This window comes from Muscardinus avellanarius (genome assembly GCF_963383645.1).
Source record: "Muscardinus avellanarius genome assembly, chromosome: 11".
Classification (NCBI taxonomy): Eukaryota; Metazoa; Chordata; class Mammalia; order Rodentia; family Gliridae; genus Muscardinus; species Muscardinus avellanarius.
The window spans coordinates 36,455,649-36,476,671 of record NC_137797.1 but is presented as its reverse complement, the minus strand read 5'-3'; the positions used below and the strand labels follow the sequence as shown (position 1 = coordinate 36,476,671).

At 32.5% G+C, this 21,023-nt stretch overlaps 1 pseudogene across 1 annotated transcript in view; it reads left to right on the top strand.

Moving 5' to 3' along the window:
* The first annotated feature begins 1,071 nt into the window (after positions 1-1,071).
* LOC308269455 (large ribosomal subunit protein eL8-like) overlaps positions 1,072-21,023 on the top strand; it is a 177,344-nt pseudogene continuing 157,392 nt past the window's right edge. Inside the window, exon 1 of the transcript in view lies at positions 1,072-1,077. The product of the transcript in view is annotated as a large ribosomal subunit protein eL8-like (transcript). The remainder of the gene's footprint in view (positions 1,078-21,023) is intronic.

The window sequence follows — 21,023 nt, the reverse complement described above, 5'->3', positions numbered from 1 at the left end:
GCTGCAAGGCTTAGATTTTAAAAGAACACAATAGGTATAGTTTCTTTTGATTCAGTATTATTAGTTTACATCTTTTATTTCTCTAAACTTAACATAGGAGATAGCAGAGCAGGACTGATATGAAGAGTGTACTTAAAACACAAGACCAAGACCAAGAAATTGGTACCTTGGTCAACTATTCTCAGAGTGATCCTATGTCTAAGCTTTATGACTTCTGAAAGCTTCTATGTTCTTATACGTAGGATAAGGAAAAAATAGGGTCAATGTAAGAAATAACTGAGGTTATGTTATCTACCCAGCTAATGAGCCACTCAGCAAAGATTTGTCAAGGATCAATACTTTATAGATCATATAAAGTGGTATAACAAAGAAGAGAAAGTATTGATCCAAAGTGAAAAATGCCATGTTAATCATACAATATATTTGTATTAGACATCACTATTACAATCAAGAATCAAATCCGTGAACTGGCAAAGTAGTCAAGAATCAGTATTTATAACCTTACCATTTTTAATTACGAACAGTAATTATGTAGTGATGCAGTACTAAAAATCATGAAATTTATAAAAATTATATTTCTCTTGTACAAGAGACTCTAGAGAAGATTCAACAAGAAAAAATAATACTTTTTTCTTGTTTCAATTCTGGAAAAGATGAAAGCAATTCGTGTGAATAAAATTATATATAATGGCAGGTAATAGTTTACAAAATTGTATTGTTTTCTTTTCCCCAAATATTATTGGATAAATGCAAAACTTCCTACATTTATAAAGTAAGTGGAAAGTGATATACTTTAAATTTTAAATTGTATCAAAAGAAAATTTAATGTAATTTGATTTTTCTATATAGTTTATAGAAATCAAAGCAAAAGTTAGGCCCAACCCTGAGATAGGCCTTATAGAAAATTCGTAAAGTAAATGAAAACACAAATTTCACTTCTAGATATTTTACAATTGATCTGAGACAATTTGGCTTTAAACATGAAACAACTAAAATAATGTGTCGGATGTCAGGATAGTGCACACATTTTACTAGATTGCAAGTTCCAAAATGCTTATATGCTGTAAAATAATGACGGTAAGATAGAATTTTCAAGGAAGATGTCTTGAAAATAGATATCCTATTTTAAAGGATAAATGCCATAAGCAACTTGTAGACAGACAAATATTTCAGTATTTTTTGTACCTCTCTAGTACTGAAAAAGAGTCAGATCTGCATCATACACAAAAGAATTGTTGAATAGAATAATTTACTCAACACGTATAGTTCAAATCACATGCTATGAAGTAGGTTATGAAGTACCAAAACACAGGAGTTGCAATCAAGATGAAAATAAAGACATGTAAATATATACTTACAGTTTTGCTCTCCTACATAAACATAGAACTGTGGCAGACCTGTGTGAATACTGTCAGAATCATGGCGTGTGCAAGGAATAGCAATGGTATGGGCAGAAAGAATACTTGCGTGCTACATAAGGCTCTCCAAGAGGAAGCTGTTGTGAAATACTGGTATTTCTCCTGGATGATAGAAGGCAGAGCATTTCAAAAAAGTAAAAGGTTCCAGAAATGTACTAGTAATATTATACTTGGGGAATGTAAGTAGCTCAAGATGAAAAGATTAGTGGTTTTTAAGCTTTAATATACTTTGAAATCATGTCATTTAAGTGAATACTGCTAGACTATACCTCAACCCAAATTCAACTAAGTTGATTTTTTGATTCAACAGATCAGGGATGGTGCTCTATACTTTGCACTTCCCAGGATTTCCCAGGTGATGCTGATGTCGGTAGTCCCGGACCACCATATTGAGAACCACTAGTATAGAAAATAAAGTTGTATAAGTAACATAGGACCAGTTGATAAAAGGCTTTCAATTCTCAGGTTTAGAGTGTACAGTGACTTTCATAAATGTTCGTAAGTCATACTACTTTCTTAAATTCTATGATCTTCAGACTGGCAGTGAGTTTTAAAATACCAAAATGTAAAATAAGAATTAGTTTACATTTCAAAAGCAATAATTACCAAAAATATAAAATATCTTCAAATGTTGGAGAGAATATAAAAAATAGAAACTGCCATACAGTGCTGATACTAGGAACCCTGATACTTTATATTATACTTTAGTATCAGCAATTCTACTCCTAGACATATTTCTAAGAGCCTCTCACGCAGTTGTGCATGTAGGAACTTGTACAAGAAAAGTCTCTGTAGTGTTGTGATAATTATCTATATCTATGTGTCTATTGCTATCATATATGTATGCATATACATATATAGCAATAAGATAATTAATGAATATGTTGCTATGTGTTGAATAATCATTTGGTTAAAATAAATTAAGAACTATAAATCAGCATAGATAAACCTCAAAAACAAAACAATGAACAAAATAAACATGCAAAATGTATACATGTGAAGAAATTCTACCTGTTAATTGTGAGCAAGTATAATATCCTCAGTGTATAAAACTACGTGGAGTGGGATATGCCGAATTCACAGGTGTGATTACCTCAGCAGTCACAGGGGAGTGAAACAGGAAACAGGAATATATATATAGGAACTTTCGTGTTGCGAGGAGTTATTTTTTCTTAAGCTATGGGGGGGATTTGTGAGTAGTGTCATACTGTCATCTATATTTGTGTGCAAGAGTTTCTTTGTCTAAATCCAAAATAGTAATGCCAAAAATAAATGCTACTTTAATAATCATGGCATAATAAGTTGAACCTTTTATAGAAACTGGGCCAATTGGAAGTGACAGGCTGGTTGAGAGATTGGAGTTAAGTTTTGCTTACTAGTCACTAGATTTCTTGCTATTATTTCTGCTTAAAGCTAATTGTCAGTAATTTTTTCAACAGTTTGCATAGAGTTAAGATTCCTTGACTTTGTCATTAATAATTAGCTTCAGTCATTTGAAATTGTGTTTGCTTACCTGTAAAACTAGCAATGCTTATAATCCCAAGGTTGGGGGGGGGATTCAACAGCACCTGATTCCATAAAACTATTTGCAGGTAGCAAATTAAATATTATCTTTAAGCGTTCAATAATCTTCTCTGCATAGATATGCCTGGCCAGCACTATTAAAAATCATCTCTCCTTATAAAATTATTTTTATTTTTAATTTGTGGGCTACATCATTAATATTGTGACACTGTGTTGTTAAGGAAAGATACAATATATATAAGAATCTCTTGGAAAAAAATAAAAATTTGTCATTAAATGGATTAATTATATATAATTTTGAGGTATTTCTGCTGCTGTACCTTCTTGTTACTCTCTTTATCTATGCTTCTCAATGAGTTTTATCATATTGCCAGTACTATTTGAATGAGTAAGTATTAGAAAATCAATTGTAAGAATTCAGTGAGGCTTGCGAGAAATCAGAGTGTAATGAAATCAGAGTGATAAATCATGAGTAACTGGCTAATTCTCTGGATTAATCTCTTTGAGGATTTCTTATCAATGTCTACCTTTCCATGTTAATCCAACTTCCACATCAGGGAAAACAATCTATATTCTGTATTTGCTACTGCTGAACTGAGTAGTAGTAAAATTTTAATGTTAAGCCTTAGAAAATAGAACACCTGAGAGTGCAAATTTGTGTTTCTTCACCACATAATGAATTTAAACATCTGACACAAATTATCTGTGAACTATTGGTTCTGTTTGAATAATTGCGTAGCTGCTTCTCGCCTGTGTTTCTTCTTTGATTTTAGAAAAGAGTTCAAAATAGTGATGATATATGCTAAAGAAAATTTCACAGTGCTCAAAAAATCAGCAAATGTTTGAAACTCTTAGTTAGCTGTGGTCCAGTAAAACACACATACTAAAATGCTACAGAAAAGGATGATAATGACATTTGAATGTTGGCAACTAGAAATAGTCATTGAATATTTAACCTAATTTGAAGAAAAATTGAATTACAGACTTTAACCTGACCAGTTCTTTAACACCATTATTAAAAACAAATTTAAATAATTCTAGATGAAGAAGGAAAAGCAGATCCTCATATGTGGCAGAATAGTGTAGAGGTAAAAACATGGACATAGGAATTAAGCTCCCAGGGTTCAGACCCTGGCTTTGCCACTCACTGGCATGACACCTGGCTCTGTCATGCCTCAGTTTTTTCATAGGTAAATAGAGAGCAATAATGGACCCTATCACATAGACTTGATCTGAAAAGTAACTGGCTTAATATCCCAAATACACTTAAAACTGTGCCTGAAAGGCTTACGTGTCACTTAATTTTTTATGTGTGTGTGTGGTACTGGGGTTCCTGCAAACCCTTCTACCTCCAGGCTACACTCCCAGACCTATTTTATATTTTTATTTGGAAACAGGGTCTCTTAAGCCAGATCACCTGCTTCGAACCAGCGCGATCCTTCTGTCTCCGCCTCCCAAGCACGGGGATTACAAGCGTGCGCCACCACGCCAGACTATTAAATATTTTTTAAATAAGTTACTTTCCATTTATTAAAAATAAAACTATTATGGCCGGGAGTGGTGGCGCACGCTTGTAATCCCAGCCTTTGGGAGGCTGAGACCAGAGGATCGCGGTTCCCGGACAGCCTCAGCTACTTAGGCCCTCTGCAACTCAGTGAGAACTGGTTTCAAAATAAAGAATAAAAAAAGAAGGGGGCAGGGGTTTTATCTCGAAGGTCAAATGCCCCTGGGTTCCATCCCCAGACCCGCAAATTAAAAAAAAAAAAAAAAAAAATATATATATATATATATATATATATATATATATATATATATATATATATATATGGATGAACTGTATGTCAAGTCTTGGTATTAAGCAGGTTACTAAGCTTTTTCTATACAGTTTTAATTTACTTTCATGCCTTCTTTTGTTTTCATTTTTCTCTCTTTTCTAAATTTTTTTTTAATGTTGGGAATAAAAACCAAGGCCTTCTCCATGTTCAGCAAGCATTCTACCACAGAGCTTCACCCTCAACCCTCTTTTCTAAATTTGGATATACTCTACATATATTCATAATAAGGAATTTAAATAGTAATTATTTCATAGTTAAAATAATTCTAGCCTGATAATTATTCCAACATTGATTTTTAAAAAGTATAATTAATAAACTCTGCTTTTCTTACCACCATAAAAATATCAACAACTGGCACGTATGTATTTCTTATCAAATGGGATCACTGTCCCAGTCTCCTATTTATTTTTTAACATAAGGGAATATTGAAATTGTGTCTTGTTTTCTGTAGTCCTCATGCTATACAATAGAATTGCATTTAATTAACTGAAATGTAGTATCACTGATCAATCTCTTCCCATTTTTCCCTGTCTTCTCTCTTCCAAGTCTTTGTAAGTACCATTATTTTCTTAATTTCTGTAAGACCAACATTTCAGATTCCACATGTAAGTAAAATCATATAGTACTTATCTTTCTCTGCCTGGCTTATTTCACCTTACATAATAATTTCCATAAATTATGTTTGTACCGTCCATGTTGACAAAATACCATTATTTTTTATGACTGAGTAGTATTCAGTTTTGTATATGTACCACATTTTCATTATTCGTTAATAAGTTGACGGACACTTCAGTGGTTCCCATTTCTTGGCTATTGTGAATAGTGCTACAATAAATGTGAGGTGCAGAAGTCTCTTCAACATACTGACTTTATTTCTTTTGGATATATACACAGTAATGAGATTGTTGGCTTATGTGATAGTTCTATTTTTAGAGTAAACTCCATACCGGTTTCCATAATAGCAGTACTAATTTGTTACCACCAACAGTGAGCAAAGGTTCTGTCTTGTCTACCTCCATGCCAACAATGTTATCTTTAGTCTTTTTGATAGCAGCTGTTCTTAATGGGGTGAGCTTATTGTGGGTCTGATCTGCATTTACTTGACAGTAAGGTGAATATAAACAGTAAAGTACTGTGGATTTTAAAAGTGAGAAGAAAATATTTTAAAATATTTTGCCATAAAATGTAATGTATGTGTTTAAAGAGATAATTTTGTGTAACATGATTTAAACATTGTACAATATATACATGTATCAAAACATCACATGATTCCCCAGTACTATATAAAATTTTTGTTTTTATGTATGAAAAATAAATCTAATTTTATTTATTTATTTATTTATTTATTTATTTATTTATTTATTTATTTGGTGGTACTGGGGTTCCTGGAAGCCCTTCTACCTCCGGGTTACACTCCCAGACCTATTTTTTATTTTTGGAAACAGGGTCTCCTAAGCCAGCGCGGCTGGCTTCGAACCTGCGCGATCCTCCTGTCTCCGCCTCCCAAGCACGGGGATTACAAGCGTGCACTACCACGCCCGGCGTGTAATTTTAAAAAATTATTTTGACTTAAATTTCAGTTGTATAGAAAGACTAAGTTCAGATATATGTTTTAAAATATGTTTAATATATTTAACAATATATTGTAATCTTGAGAAATGATGAGAGTAGACATAAAATATTCTCACCACAAAAATTATGACTCTGTTAGGTAACACATGTTAGATAGCTAGATTTAGTCATTTCTCAATGTATACATATTTTAAAACATCATGATAGCTGGGTGTGGTGGCTCGGACTTGTTATCCCCGTGCTTGGGAGGTGGAGACTGGAGGATCGCGCAGGTTCGAAGCAAGCCTTCCTTTCTTAAGAGACCCTGTTTCCAAATAAAATACAAAATAGGTCTGGTAGTGTAGCCCGGAGGCAGAAGTGTTCCATTCCCAGTACCACACACACACACACACACACACACACACACACACACACACAAATCATGATATATGTAATAAATACATATAATTTCAACTGTCAAACATTTTTGAAATTAAAATCAGAAATGAAAAACTACTTAGTTTACAGTCCATTCACTAGACTTAAATAAAGGACCAGCATGTACAATTCTACATGTTACTTGAAGAAGATCCTAATTGTATATTTGTGTATAACATAGATAACTATACTCTGTGAAACTGTAAAATACAGTTATGAGATGATATAAAATTTGTATTTAGCAACATTTTCTTTCTTAAACATAAATTGTAAAGAGTTCTATTCTCCATTTACATCCTTAGAAAAGAAAGGGGAATTATGAAATCTACCATGTGAAACAGCCTGTTTTCCTAAACATGTTATGTTCAAAAACTGGCCTTTCTTGTGACATTATTGCTAACCAGGTCTTGACCCACAGAGCTTGCAATAATGACATCATACCATTCTCCCCACATCCTCTTTAGCTTCTTCCTAAGTATATAGTATGTGTTAATATTTGTTTAGTCATAATTATGTGCTAATTGTTATGTAATGTATTTTTACAAATACGAACTCATCTTTATCCTTCTAACAGCCTTCTGAAATAACCATTATTAATTTAAATTTTACTGGTGAGAAAATTGTGGCAAAAATAAGTAACTTTATTACAATTATAAAGTAGGAGATTTGGCATTTCAACCTGGGAAATTCAACTTCAGAATCCATGCTTTTAACCCACATTTCATTAATTGGATTCAAGATTTAACCTAAAACAATCAGCTTAAGATGCCACCAGGAATAAAATAGATCCGTTGTCTGCACTTCACTTTCCATGGTTTTGAGCCTCCTATGGTCAACAGTGGTCTGAAAATATTAAATGGAAGATTTCAGAAAGAAATGATTCATAAATTTTAAATTGCATGCCATTATAAATTAGCATGATGACATCTTTCTTTATCCCACTTCAGCCTTCTCAAGATATGACTCGTCCCTTTGCTAAACATATTCAAACTGCACATACTACCCCCCAACTAGTCACTTAACAGCTGTGTAGGTTACCAGAACCATCCTGTTATCACAGTGCTTGTGTTCAAGTAATCTTTATTTTACTTAATAATGCTCCAAAGCTCAAGGGTAGTGATAGCTGCCTAGCTGTGCCAAAGAGAAGCTGTAGTATGCTTCTTTTAAGTGAAAGATAATAGTTCTTAACTTGATAAGAATAAAACAATATATAGTGAGTTTGCTAAAATGTTAATGCAATATTTTTAAGAGACTATATTCACACAATTTTATTATAATATATTGTTTTAAATGTTATGTTATTAGTAATTATTGTTAACTCCTACTATACCTACTTTATAAAACATACTTTATCACAGATATGCACATTTAGGAAAAAAAACATGATATTATATATATAAAGAGTTTGCTCCTATCTGTGATTTCAGCAACCCAGTAGGTATCTTTGGAATATATTTCCCTTGAATAAATTAAACTACTGTAGTCAGGTTCTGAAGTGGTTGCGCCAAAGCGCCTCTTTGGGAGCTGGTATAAATTAATTTGGTTGAATTTACATGTAGGTAGGTACTAAGTATCATAATATCATATTTACATAAAAGTTTGACAATACAATTGCTGTACTATAATTTCTAATACAAAATAGTAAATTTGGCTTGGCAAAAGATAAGCAAATACTTTAAAATAATAATTATTTATTTCAGTATATTTTAAATCTCATATTAGTGACCTTAAGATATTATGCACTTTTTAAGCCACCAGGTTTTATTACTTTAAGGAGGATATATATATATATATATATATATATATATATATATATATATATATATATATTATTTATATTTATCAATAAGTTTTAAAGGCATGAAAGTATATTTTCTTAAATGACTAAAGCAATCAAACATTTTAATGTGAAACATTAGTTGGAAAGAAGGTTGTTCAGAAGCTCTTATTAGTAACCAGTCATTTTTCTAATATATCTTTTTTTTAATTGTAGACTTTACTATTTCTTCAATCTTGTTTCATGAAATGGTATAACATGTAGAGTAATTCAGATTTTTGTAATAGCTTATTTATTTTATACCAAATATTTTTTTTAAAACATTGCTATTTTTCTGTCTTTATTTTTATGGAACTATAAGCTTAAAAAAACTATGCAATTTAGAGCTGAAAGAAACCCTAGTTACCTTCGAAAAGGTATTTTATAAAAAATGCAAAATAATTTACAAGTAGATTAGGTGATGCTTTATAACTCTCATTCTAGTTTGGGATAAATTTCAAGACATGACTGGAAAATATACTTTTGTATTCACACCTGGTTGGATTTTCTACATTCATATTTGAGAAAAATCATGAACACGTTTTTATGATCAAAAATCTAAATGTGCACATTTGTATAAGAGGTAAAATAACAGCATGTTTGGAATGAGATGAAAACCATTGTTTTTTCAACAGCCTTTGGAATAGCTCAGGAAAGTAAATTTTATCTTAAGTAGGATTACTGTGTTGTGGCAAATGCTGTCTTTATATCCCATAATTCAATAATTATTATATATTTTTCATGTAAAACATTCAGTTAGAAGAAAAATGACTTATATATTAGTAAGCACAAATAAATATGTTATTTAATTTGATATGCTTTGAGATTATGGTTTTCTTGTATTTTAAACATCCCTTTTTCCTTTATGAAAATAAGGACCAAAAAGAGAACTAAAAAGAGAAAGACACTAATTAAAACAGTTTCATAAGAACATCTTTTTAATGTGTGTTTTGTTTATAAGGGATTTAAACTATTGTTGAGGAAAGACACAAAAAATACAGTTTCATAGTAACATACACTGTACTTTGGCATTCTGGAAAGTATTTAAACAAAGATTATAACAGTCTGCTTCACTTTGAGCTTTATGATTATACATAATATATTAGAATCATAAAATTTCAAGTCTTTAACTGATTCATAACAAATCAGAAATAAATATAAAAATTCTACCTGATGCATAAAGTCATGAGATTAGAAAGAGATTACTTTAACGTAATATTCAGGAAAAACCCTACCCATCAAAATGAGATATCGCTGCATCATTAAGTCAATCCAAATACACGAGTAAAGCTATAATTATGCTTAAGTCAACAAAAAATAAAAAACAGCCTGAAAGAGTATTTTTACAAGTATGAAATGTTTATAAATGGACTGAGAATAGTATTTCTCTGAATAGAAATCTAAAAATGGAACTGGGTTATAACACTTTTATTGGTGTATGCTAATAAAAATATATGGCCAGAAAATTCAGAATTGGTGGTAAAGACCTAGGGAGTCACGGCATTATTTTGCTGTACTGTGATCTAACGTAGGTCATGATCTATATGGAATGTTATGAGTAACTATATGGCTGATAACAATGTTATTTTAAGTATTTGGTAATTGTTCATTGATTTATCTAATCTACACTACAATTGGAAGTGAGAGTCCTAAAACATAAGCAAAAGTAGATAGTGAGTCTATTAAGGAAAAATAGTCACAGTAAAATTGAAATATTATATTTCTTATTCTTTATCAACCAAATTTTATATACATATGTGTAAACAATATAAGTTTATATCGTGTTAGGTCTGAAAAACCAATTTAATTTGCCAAGTAGACATGTAAAGTTAAGGTAGAATTCTTTTATTCTGAATGGCTGTGACTAAAAAGACCATATAATGCTTTATTATAACATAAGCATTTTAAATGGCTGGCTCTTTCCCTTAAAGGGAGAAACTTTTGCACGAGGGATATTCTATTGAAGACACTATGAGAAAGTAATTCACAATTTGAGGTGATTTATCTAGAAAACAACAACAAAATAAAAATGACTATAATTGAGTTGCTTATGAAATCTTAAGGGGGTTTTAAAGTGCATATTTTAAGATCTTAACACATATGGATTGAAATTGTAAAAGCTGAAATAGTGATCAGTTTATCTATAAAAATTTCAATATAGTTGTGAATAATTTGACACGTTGTCCATAAACTTACTCAAATTAGCCAGTAAACCTAATACAGTTTCCCAATCCAAATTATGGCTGGTCATATTTTGGTCATTTGTGAACACACCTAATTGAAGGTCTACAATTAACAAAATAAACATAGTAAAATAGAGTATCTATAAGGATATGTTCTCTTAGGTTAGTAGGTAAATCAGCTTAGGTCAAGATTTTACTATAGAAACAAGAAAAATTTTTAAAATACAGTTAAGAGGAAAATAGCTATCCTTTTTTGCCACTAAAATTCAAACCGAATATGTTAGACGCCAAGTGGTACACTGATGTGTAAATTATGCAGAATGCATTCGTCTCCCCTTTCTACCTACTAAAATAATTTATAATGCAGTAATAGCTATGGTTTCTCAGAGATATAATGCACAGAAATGCTTCCCATCTTCTCCTCTGTGTGGACATTTTAGAGAGAGATGTGCCATTAGGTAATAGGAAGCTTTCTTGTTACTTACATCTCGAAGAATGAATGATAGAACTGAGTGGAGAACCACACATCTCTATTTGGACTAATGCATATGAGAACTATTGGAGCTAAACAGCAAATATGTGACTTCTCTATCAAGAAAAATCAAATTGACAAATGATGGAAATCCTATGCTTTCTTTCAGGGTTACTCAGTTTTGACATAAATATTTTGGGCTGGACAGTTCTTTGCTGTAGAGGATCAGCCTGTGCACTGCAGGATGCTTGACAGCAATCCTGCAGTCACTCACTAGAAGGCCAGCAACACTTCCTGAGCCATGATGACCAACAATGTTTCAAGTATTGAGAAATGTCCCCTGGGAGACCAAATTGTCACTGCTGAGACTCGCTGCTTCATATAAAATGTCCTAAACCTTAATAGTGCCCAAACTGGGTTAACACACAACTTGACTTCAGTTATTTATTTGCATCATGATCTCATCAGATAATGAGGACATATGGAATATTTATGTTACAGATTTTATAGGTAGGTAGAATGAAATCATTATTGAATATAAAATATATGTCAGACTATTTTGAGGTCCTAGGAATTCTGCCATATGAAAATTTTACATGTGCATTTGATTTAGCACAATTACTCTTATTTTTAGTTTTTTGTAGTAAATTATTTTTTTATTGGTACATTGTAGTCATAAATATTAATAGGGTACAAGATGGTGGAGGCATACATGCACACATCACCCAATTAGTCCTTACGCAATTCCCAGTCCATCCCTTCCCCCTCCCTCCTTCTCATGTTTGCATAGTAATTGACATTGGTATGTTTGTTAAAAGTACATCATGTGCATTCGAGAATATCTCTCTTCTCCCCCATATTCCCTCAGTTAAGTTGCCTTATTTGCTCATATGTAGTATCTCCTTCTTTGTCTAGTGTTCCTCTATGACCCACTTTCTCCCTAGCTTCAGCATATTAGGAAGAGCATTGGATTTCTTACATTTTGTGACTGACTAATCTCACTTAGCATAATGTCCTCCATTTCCATGATGTAAATGTGTTTTTTTATGGTTGAGTAAAATTCATTTGTGTACATATCCCATAGTTTTGTAACCCATTCATCTGTTGATGGACATCTTGGCTGGTTCCACAGTCTGACAATGATGAATTGTGCATCTATGAACATTGATATGCATGCATTAGTTTGGTAGTTTAGTTTCCATTCTTTTGGGTAGATACCCAGAAGTGGTATTGCTGGATCATATGGGGAGTTCGTTTCCATTCTTCTGAGGGATTCTTCTGAGTGTATTTTATTTAGCACAATTACTTTTGATTTTTTATTTTAGCATAACATTAACTTTCAAATAAATGGGTTATAATTCAAATGTACATGAAATGAGAGAATAATAAAAATTAAAGAGGAACAAATATTGTTTAAAATAAGTCCTTTGTAAAGAAAAAGTGTAGATGATTAGAAGTTGGTGAAAACAATTGTCAAAAGATCTTCAAAGAAACATTGTCTCTGAGTACACTTTTGGAAAAATATAAGTAATGTCTGGCAAAGTATTTTTTAATTTATTTTTTATTTTTTTATTTTTATTTTTTATTTTTTTTATTAATTTATTTTTTAAATTGGTGCATTGTAGTCATATATCAATCACATTTGAGTACAAGACTTGAGAGGATATACAAGCACACATCATCCAATTAGCCCTCCTCCAGCCCCCATCCCATTCACACCAGAAGATCATTCTGCTCTGGGGTAGACAGGAAAATTATGCAATTTTATTGCAGAGAATCCTTGGAGTAAATGGCAATGAAGTTTTACAGAGCTAAGAGAAACTAGCTAATGGGAAAAACAATTATAATTCATTAATGTAAAATCCCCTCTATCTGCCACCAAACCAACCTTTCACATTCTTAATAAATTGTTTTTGTTGAGATGAAAAGTGAGATAATCACATTTTTAGCAGCTTGAAATTAAACTAAAGCTAATACCACAGTTTCAATTCTCCAATGAAAATTTGCATGTCAAGGAACTAAAATGTTATAATTATAGAAGATAATTATTTTGGATTATTTATTAAAGGAATTTTAATTTCAATTTTTTTTTTACCAGTGCCTACAATATTCTCATGCTATTCTTGGAGCAGCTAAAAAGAATTTTTTATGAACTTGATTTAATCTTCCTTATTAACAGCCATTTTCTTTCTTTTTTATTTGTAGCATACTTTATTGTTTTATACATATTTTTATTGAAATTGAATGGTATACATTTAAACTGTACTTGGGGTCTTCTCCCCCACCCCCATTTTCCCTTACCCCCCGCCCACCAATGATTGTCCAGGGTAACCATGCCATGGTCATACTTTTACACATATTCGGATGTGGACCCTCATTAATCAAGTTCAGCCTTCCTCCTCTCCTATCTTTCCATTCAAATTTTGCTGAGGTTTCCTTTCCATCATCTGGAGTCCCTCTGGTATTCCCTATGCTCCCTAGTTTGGGCATATTAGAGGAAACATATGTCCCTTCTCCTTCTGTGCTTGGCTGATCTCACTTAACAAAATGTTCTCCAGGACTTTTCATCTTCTTGCAAATGACATGATTTTGTTTTCTTTATAGCTGAATAGAATTCCATTGTGTGTATTTCCCATAATTTTGCAATCCATTCATCATTAACAGCCACTTTCAAAGATACTTTTGTAGGCCGCAACGATCTTGCAGCAGATTTAGAATTTGAGGTTGACAACATTTCTTGAGCAAAAAAAAAGGGAAGGTAGAAACACATGTACTTTAATAAAATGTTTAGTCTTTCTATATTGTTTTATTATTTAAGAGATTGAAGACACACACACACACACACACACACACACACACACACACAATATATATATATATATATATATATATATATATATATATATATATATGAAGAGCGTTATATACTAAAATACTAGTGACACACAGAACCTTATTATTTGCAGTCTCACACAGTTTTTACAAGTTACCTGAGAAACCTAGCAGAAAAAATTATAACAGTTTACGGATGAAACATATTAGGCTTAGCTACACCAAGTGATCATGTAGAGTTAATAATTAGAAGATATGGGTACTAGAATAGAAGGCAAGCAAGCAATCTTTTTAAAGTAAATTTAAATGTATAGAAAAAGTTATACAAACATTACAATAACTACACTTTGGCCTCCAGAATCTGTTTTGCAAACAGGAAGATTTCAGGAAGATTTTACTGTACTGTAAACCAGCCACATTTAATCCTCTCTGTGCCTTCCAGCAGGCTTTTGCTTTTGTTTGAATTATTTTCCACTTTTCCTATCATCCTCTTCTCTCCATTTGTTTACTTAGACTTGCAGGGACATGAAGATTTCAAGATCTTTATGAACATTTTTCCCCCCAAAATAGCTGAGAAATTCCTTTCCACTCATTTTGTAGAGCTTTTAGAGTCATCACACTCAATTTGCACCTAAGTACATTGCATACTGTGCTATTTGCAGTCAGTTAAGTATGTTTTTCTTATCTTCCCAACTGCATTGTCATTTGTTTGAGGAAATGTGTATATATATATATATATATATATATATATATATATATGTATATATATATATATATATTTCTAGTTCCAAAGAATATATAATGCATACGTCATATGATTAACATTATACTTAGTCATTTGTTGTTCATTTTTGACATTTTGATGATAAAATTATTTCATAATTTATTTATTGACATAAGTGTTATATTGGCCAACCCTTCAATCTACTTAACTCTCTTAACCTCCCATTGTACCACCCATACATAGACACCCCCCCCAACACACACATACATATACAGATTTATGCCCTAAGACTATGTCCTCTGGAGCATGTTTTCTGTTGGTTGACTGCTACTCTTTACCTTTAATTAATAGATTACTTTTCAATGGAAATATAGTATGTCTTTAGCATAGTTACAATGTGTCTCCTTAGGATTATTTATTTATTTATTTTGCGGGACTCTGGATGGAACCCAGGGGCATTTGACCTCTAAGCTACACCCCCTGCCCTATTATTTTTTCTTTATTTTGAAACAGGATCTCACTAAGTTGCAGAGGGCCCCACTAAGTAGTTGAGGCTATCTGCGAACCACGATCCTCCAGTCTCAGCCTCCCACATGCTGGGATTATAAGCGTGTGCCACCACACCTGGCTTATTTATTTATTTATTTAATTTTTTATTAGTGCATTGTAGTCATACATCTTAGTGGGGTAATGATGGTAGAAGCATTCATACACACATCACTCATTTATAGCTCTTCCTCAATTTTCTCCCCATTTCCTTCCCCTTCCCTCCTTCTCATGTTTGGTTTAGTGATTGACTTTGATGTTTGTTAATGTACATCATGTATATTAGGGAATTTTCCTCTTCCCCCCTGCCATCTGCCTAAGGTTGCCTTATTTGCTCATCTATAATTTTCTCTTCTTTACCAGGAGTTCCTCATATGACCCATTTTCTCCCTAGTTTCCACATATTAGAGAGAGCATCTGATTTCTTACTTTTGGTGATTGACTAATGTCACTTAACATAATGTTCTCTAGTTCTATTCATTTCTCTGTAAATGACATAATTTTGTTCCTCTTTATGGCTGAGTAAAATTACATTGTGTACATAATCCGTAGTTTTGTAATTCATTCATCTGTAGATGGACATTTTGGCTGGTTCCATAGTTTGGCAATGGTAAAATGTGCAGCTATGAACATAGATATGCATGCATTAGTTTGGTAGTTTGGTTTCCACTCTTTTTGGTAGATATCCAGAAGTGGTACTGCTGGATCATATGGTAGGTTCGTTCCCATTCTTCTGAGGATCCTCCATATTGTTTTACAAAGTGGTTTCACAATTTGCAATCCCACCAACAGTGTATTAGAGTTCCCACTTCTCCACATCCTCACCAGCATTTGTTGTTGTTTGTGTTTTTAATGATTACCATCCTAGTTAGAGTTAGGTAAAATCTCAGGGTAATTTTGATTTGCATCTCTCTCATTGCTAATGATGTTGAACATTTTTTCATGCATTTATATGGCCATTTGAATTTCTTTCTTTTGTGTCTACTTAGTTCACTTGCCCATTTTTTATTGAGTTACTTGTTTTCTTAATGCTGAGTTTCTTGAATTCTCTGCAGATTCTAGATATTAGTTTTCTATTGGAGGAATAGTTGGCAAAAATTTTCTCCCATTCTATCGGCTCTCTGTTGAGGTTGAGGTTCTTAGGATTATTTAAACACCATGATAATAGAAAAAGCAGATTGAGAAATTACTTGGTGTTAAACCAGTCTTTACTTATCACTAAATTATCTACATTTTGCTTTAACTTTAGATTTCCAGAGTTTGCTTCCTAGGTTAAACTGGAAATGACAGGATATGAAAATGAAAGGCTATTTCGAATTTGGAAGGTGAATGAGTCAGAGTATAAGAAGAGTTTTTCATAGAGGAATTAACATGGGTGAAATCCAAGGCCAGCTACTATGAGGACTTGGTGTCTTCAGGAAATTCAGTGTTGCTGACTGGTTGGGTGGGAGGCAGGAAATGATGTCAGGAAGCCATTGTGAGATAAGTATGGAGGACTAATTATTCTGGATTTTATCACTCACTTGATATTAGAGTTTAGTGTAATTATGCTGCAGTGTGGAAAATAGACTGGAATATGGAGAGTCTTGAGGTATATCATTAAGATAAATGGTTACAGCAATGGAATATAGTGGAGACAACTGTGATTGTTCGATATATGGCCTAAGGTAGTATGAAGATGCAGTGATGAAGCCCAGTTTTTTTTTTTTTTTTGGACAAGAGGTGGGTGGCTGTAACACTTACTATAATAGAACTAAGACGAGTAGATCTTCTATTAACAGTGTTTCAGGGAGAGGGATTAGAAAGAAAACTGCCTGTAAGGTGTTTAGTGAGAACTACTTCTGAGAAAACAAATTGTTGATGTTCAAAGGACAATATGTACCCTTTTCTAATAAAAATAACAAAAACTCCTTGGAGAAATGACTGATTCTATCACAAAGGCAGAGAAAATTGCCATCATATGAACAGTGCCAGAGAGTGAGAACAAGCTTACTAATTTGAGTAAACTCTCAATGGTTTACGGTGAGACGATTCAGAAAGAAAATTAACAACATAACATTGGATTACAACTCAAAGCGTAAACAAATATACATGAATGTATACTATATGAACAAATTATGTGTTAAACGAATAAATGGGGAATAAAGGACAAATGTTTCTTAAAGAAGAATCCCAAATGATATACATATAAATACTTCTTTTTCTAATAAAATGTTCAGAAATGACTCATATAAATATACTTATTTTTGACAAATGAACAAAAACAATGAAACAAAGCAGTCTTTTTATTTTTATTTTTTTCTTGCAGTACTGGGGATGAAACCCAGGGGCATTGTACCTCTGAGCTACGCTCTCAGTCCTATTCTTTTTTAGACATTTTTATTTTTGAAATAGCATTGTACTGAGTTGCGAAGGGTCTCCCTAAGTAGCTGAGGCTGTCTTTGAACTGTGCTCCTCTGGTTTCAGTCTCCCGAATGCTGGATTACAAACCTGCGCCACTATGCCCGGCTCAAAGACAGTCTTTATAATAAATGATGCTGGAACAACTGGACAGACATGTTCCCAAATGGATCTAGCTACAAACCTTACCCCTTCATGAAAATTAACTTAAAATGGATAGCAGAACTAAATGTAAAATGCAAAGCTATAAGACTCTTAAAGATAACAAGAGAAAATGATGTGGAAGTGGCACTTTTTTTTCTGCCAAGCAACATAGAGGCTCCAAAATTATTAGTTTTCTTTTAGAATTTTAAAATAATTATTATATGTAAACCAAATCATATTTAGGCCCTACCTAACTTTAAAACCAATATATGCATATAATAGTGCTAATGGTAAATGTTAATTTCAAAATATTTTAAAATTTTTAGTTAGAAATAATTTTCTATGGCAAAGTAGTTTCTACAGAGCCAGCAGAGAAAGATCAAATCACTCTGAAATATTTCTTCAGCTTTGGTTGTAAAAGAAATGTGAATTTTTACCTAAAGCTGTCTTTCTTATTTTATCATTTATTTAAAACCAAATATAAACCTATATTAATTTGAATTTTTATTCCTATACATAATTATGGCCTTTTTACCCTGATAAATTGTTTTCTGTTGATACAAATTACATAACATTATTTATGGTTTTATAGTTTTAATCCACCCAAACTTCAAAAATCTTCCATCAACAGGCTTGCTTAATATTTATACAAAATTATAGCCTTACATCTCATTTTGAATTCATGCCATGTGACCTAAGATAGAACAGGGAGCATACTGATACAGTCATGGGCAGGTGTGTACAAGTTGTAATACTTAACAAATGCTGGGGCAAACCTGACCCAGAGCTAAACTTTGCTGAATTTTGTAATTTAACAGCAGTTATCAAACAAAATAAAATTTTTATTTTAGGGCTTCTCATATATATATATATATATATATATATATATATATATATATATATATATGTATTTGTGTGTGACTTTATTTGCGTAAGCATAAACAATGAGAACAAAGTATTGAAGTACTTAGATTTCAAGTTCTCTATAAAAACTGGGGCAATACCTTTTTATAGTGACCTCATTTCAATTAGATTCCAGTATGTTTTATGATCATTGTATTAGTTTTCTGTTGCTATATAACAAATTGCTTCAAATAGTGTCTTCTAATAGCACATGTTTATTATCTCACAGTTGCATGGACACAGCTTATGAGGGTCCTCTTCTCAGCTCTTTCAGGGCCTCAATGAAAGTGCATGCTAGGGTTATATTCTTATTTGGAACATGGGGTTCTTTCCCAAGTTCATTCCTGTTGCTGGCAAAAATCAGTTGCTAGTATATGTAGCATTGATACACACAGTTCTTAGAGGCTGCCTTAGAACAAACAGGACAATGTGGCTGTTGTTTTATTAAAGCTAGCAAGAGAGCATCTCTGTTGATTGAAGTCTCATCCTCAGGGAGCTGGCTGTCTGTTTTTTTAAGAGGCTTACTTGATTAGGCTACAGTCACCCAGAATAATCTTTATTTTGATTAGAAACCTTAATTATCTCTGGATAATCCCTTTACTTTTTGCCCTATTCTATTGGATAAAAGCAAGGTAAAGTTTCTGTCTGCACTCAAGGAGAAGAGATTATATAAGTTACAGATGAAAGATGTAGGAATCCTGGCCCCTCTCGGAATTCTGCCTAGCACAGCCTTCCTTCCATACAACTCCCTGTTCACTCTTTGGTATACTATTGTAGAGTAGAGTAGAAGAAAAATAGCGGGACCCTTGTTTCTCTTACAAATTAAACACAATCTCTTAATCTACAAGATTTTTTCATGGTTTCAATGTTCTAGTCCCATCCCAGAATGCATTGTAGCTTAAAGGCACCGCTAGAATTAAGTTACACAATTGATTTATTTATGTTCTTACTACTGTAATATAATCAAATAAATGTTCCATGTTTACTTTTCATAATCTAAGTGTTACTGACCATCTTTTGCAGACAACAACCTTGGAAATGCCAGAAAATATTATTATATTATTATAATATTATTCAAAAGTCAAATAATTTATCCAATATTTAGATTGCTACCTATTAACTAAAGTTTTAACACAAATTTTAGACCTAGTTAGATATGGATTTAGGAAACAAAATAATTAGCTTTTTGAAACTCGAGGGTTTTGAGATACTGTGAAATCACTCTTCTTATAAAAGTACAGTTACTCTAAAAGTTTCATTCCAATTATACAGAGCAGAACTGTAAGCTAGACCCTAAAAGCTATCCTATGAAGCGTAAGGAATATGTTCTACTTCAGCCAAATCCTTAGATTTCTAGAATTGTCTTCCATAGTGTTATGCTTTACCTTTGAATACATCCTTTGCAGACATGAATTAATCACAATTTGTTTTCATGTAAAATAAGTGAATTCCTTGTTGCTGTTATGATTCTGTTGAAAGCCCTTAGAAATTGAGTGACAAGTACAATAGAAAATATATAGAAAGCCAGTGTCATGAGTAAGGTTAACTGCTACTAGTAAAAAGTACTGAACCTCCTGAACCTACTGAATCAACCATTCTGAAAGCACTTTAAAACATATTCTATTATGGGTGGAAACTGTACTTCCCAATATTTATTTGGCAAAGTCCTAACCCCTCTCTACCTAACATCTTTCAGTGTTTTTTCAGAGATGGGATCTTTATAGAGGTTATGAAGTTAAAATGAAATCTTTAGGGTGGACCCTAAACCAATGTGATTAATATTTAATTAAAAAAGAAAATCATCACACAGAGACTTTCATAGAAGAAAGATGATACAAAGAGACATAGGAAAGCCAAGGAGAGAGGCTCAAATTTTTCCCTCATAGCTCTCAGAAGGAACTGATCCTGCCAACAAGTTGATATCAGGCTTCTGGCCTTTGGAACTATGAGATAATACATTTCTTTAAGTTTGCGGTTTCTCTTGTTTAGTTTGTGGTACTTGGATACATCATTTCTAGCAAATTAATACAAAGACAGGTCATCTCCAGTTCATGATGGTTCTATTTAATGATTTTATGAATTTGGGAGTTGCAAAGCTGATGCCCATTCGATAGAATCTATACTTCAAAATTTGATCTTTTCCATGGTTAACTATTTACCATGGGATGCTCTCTCAGGATGCTGGGCAGAGGCAGCATTGAGAGCTCTCGGTCAAGATGTAAGAGCATGAGGGCAAA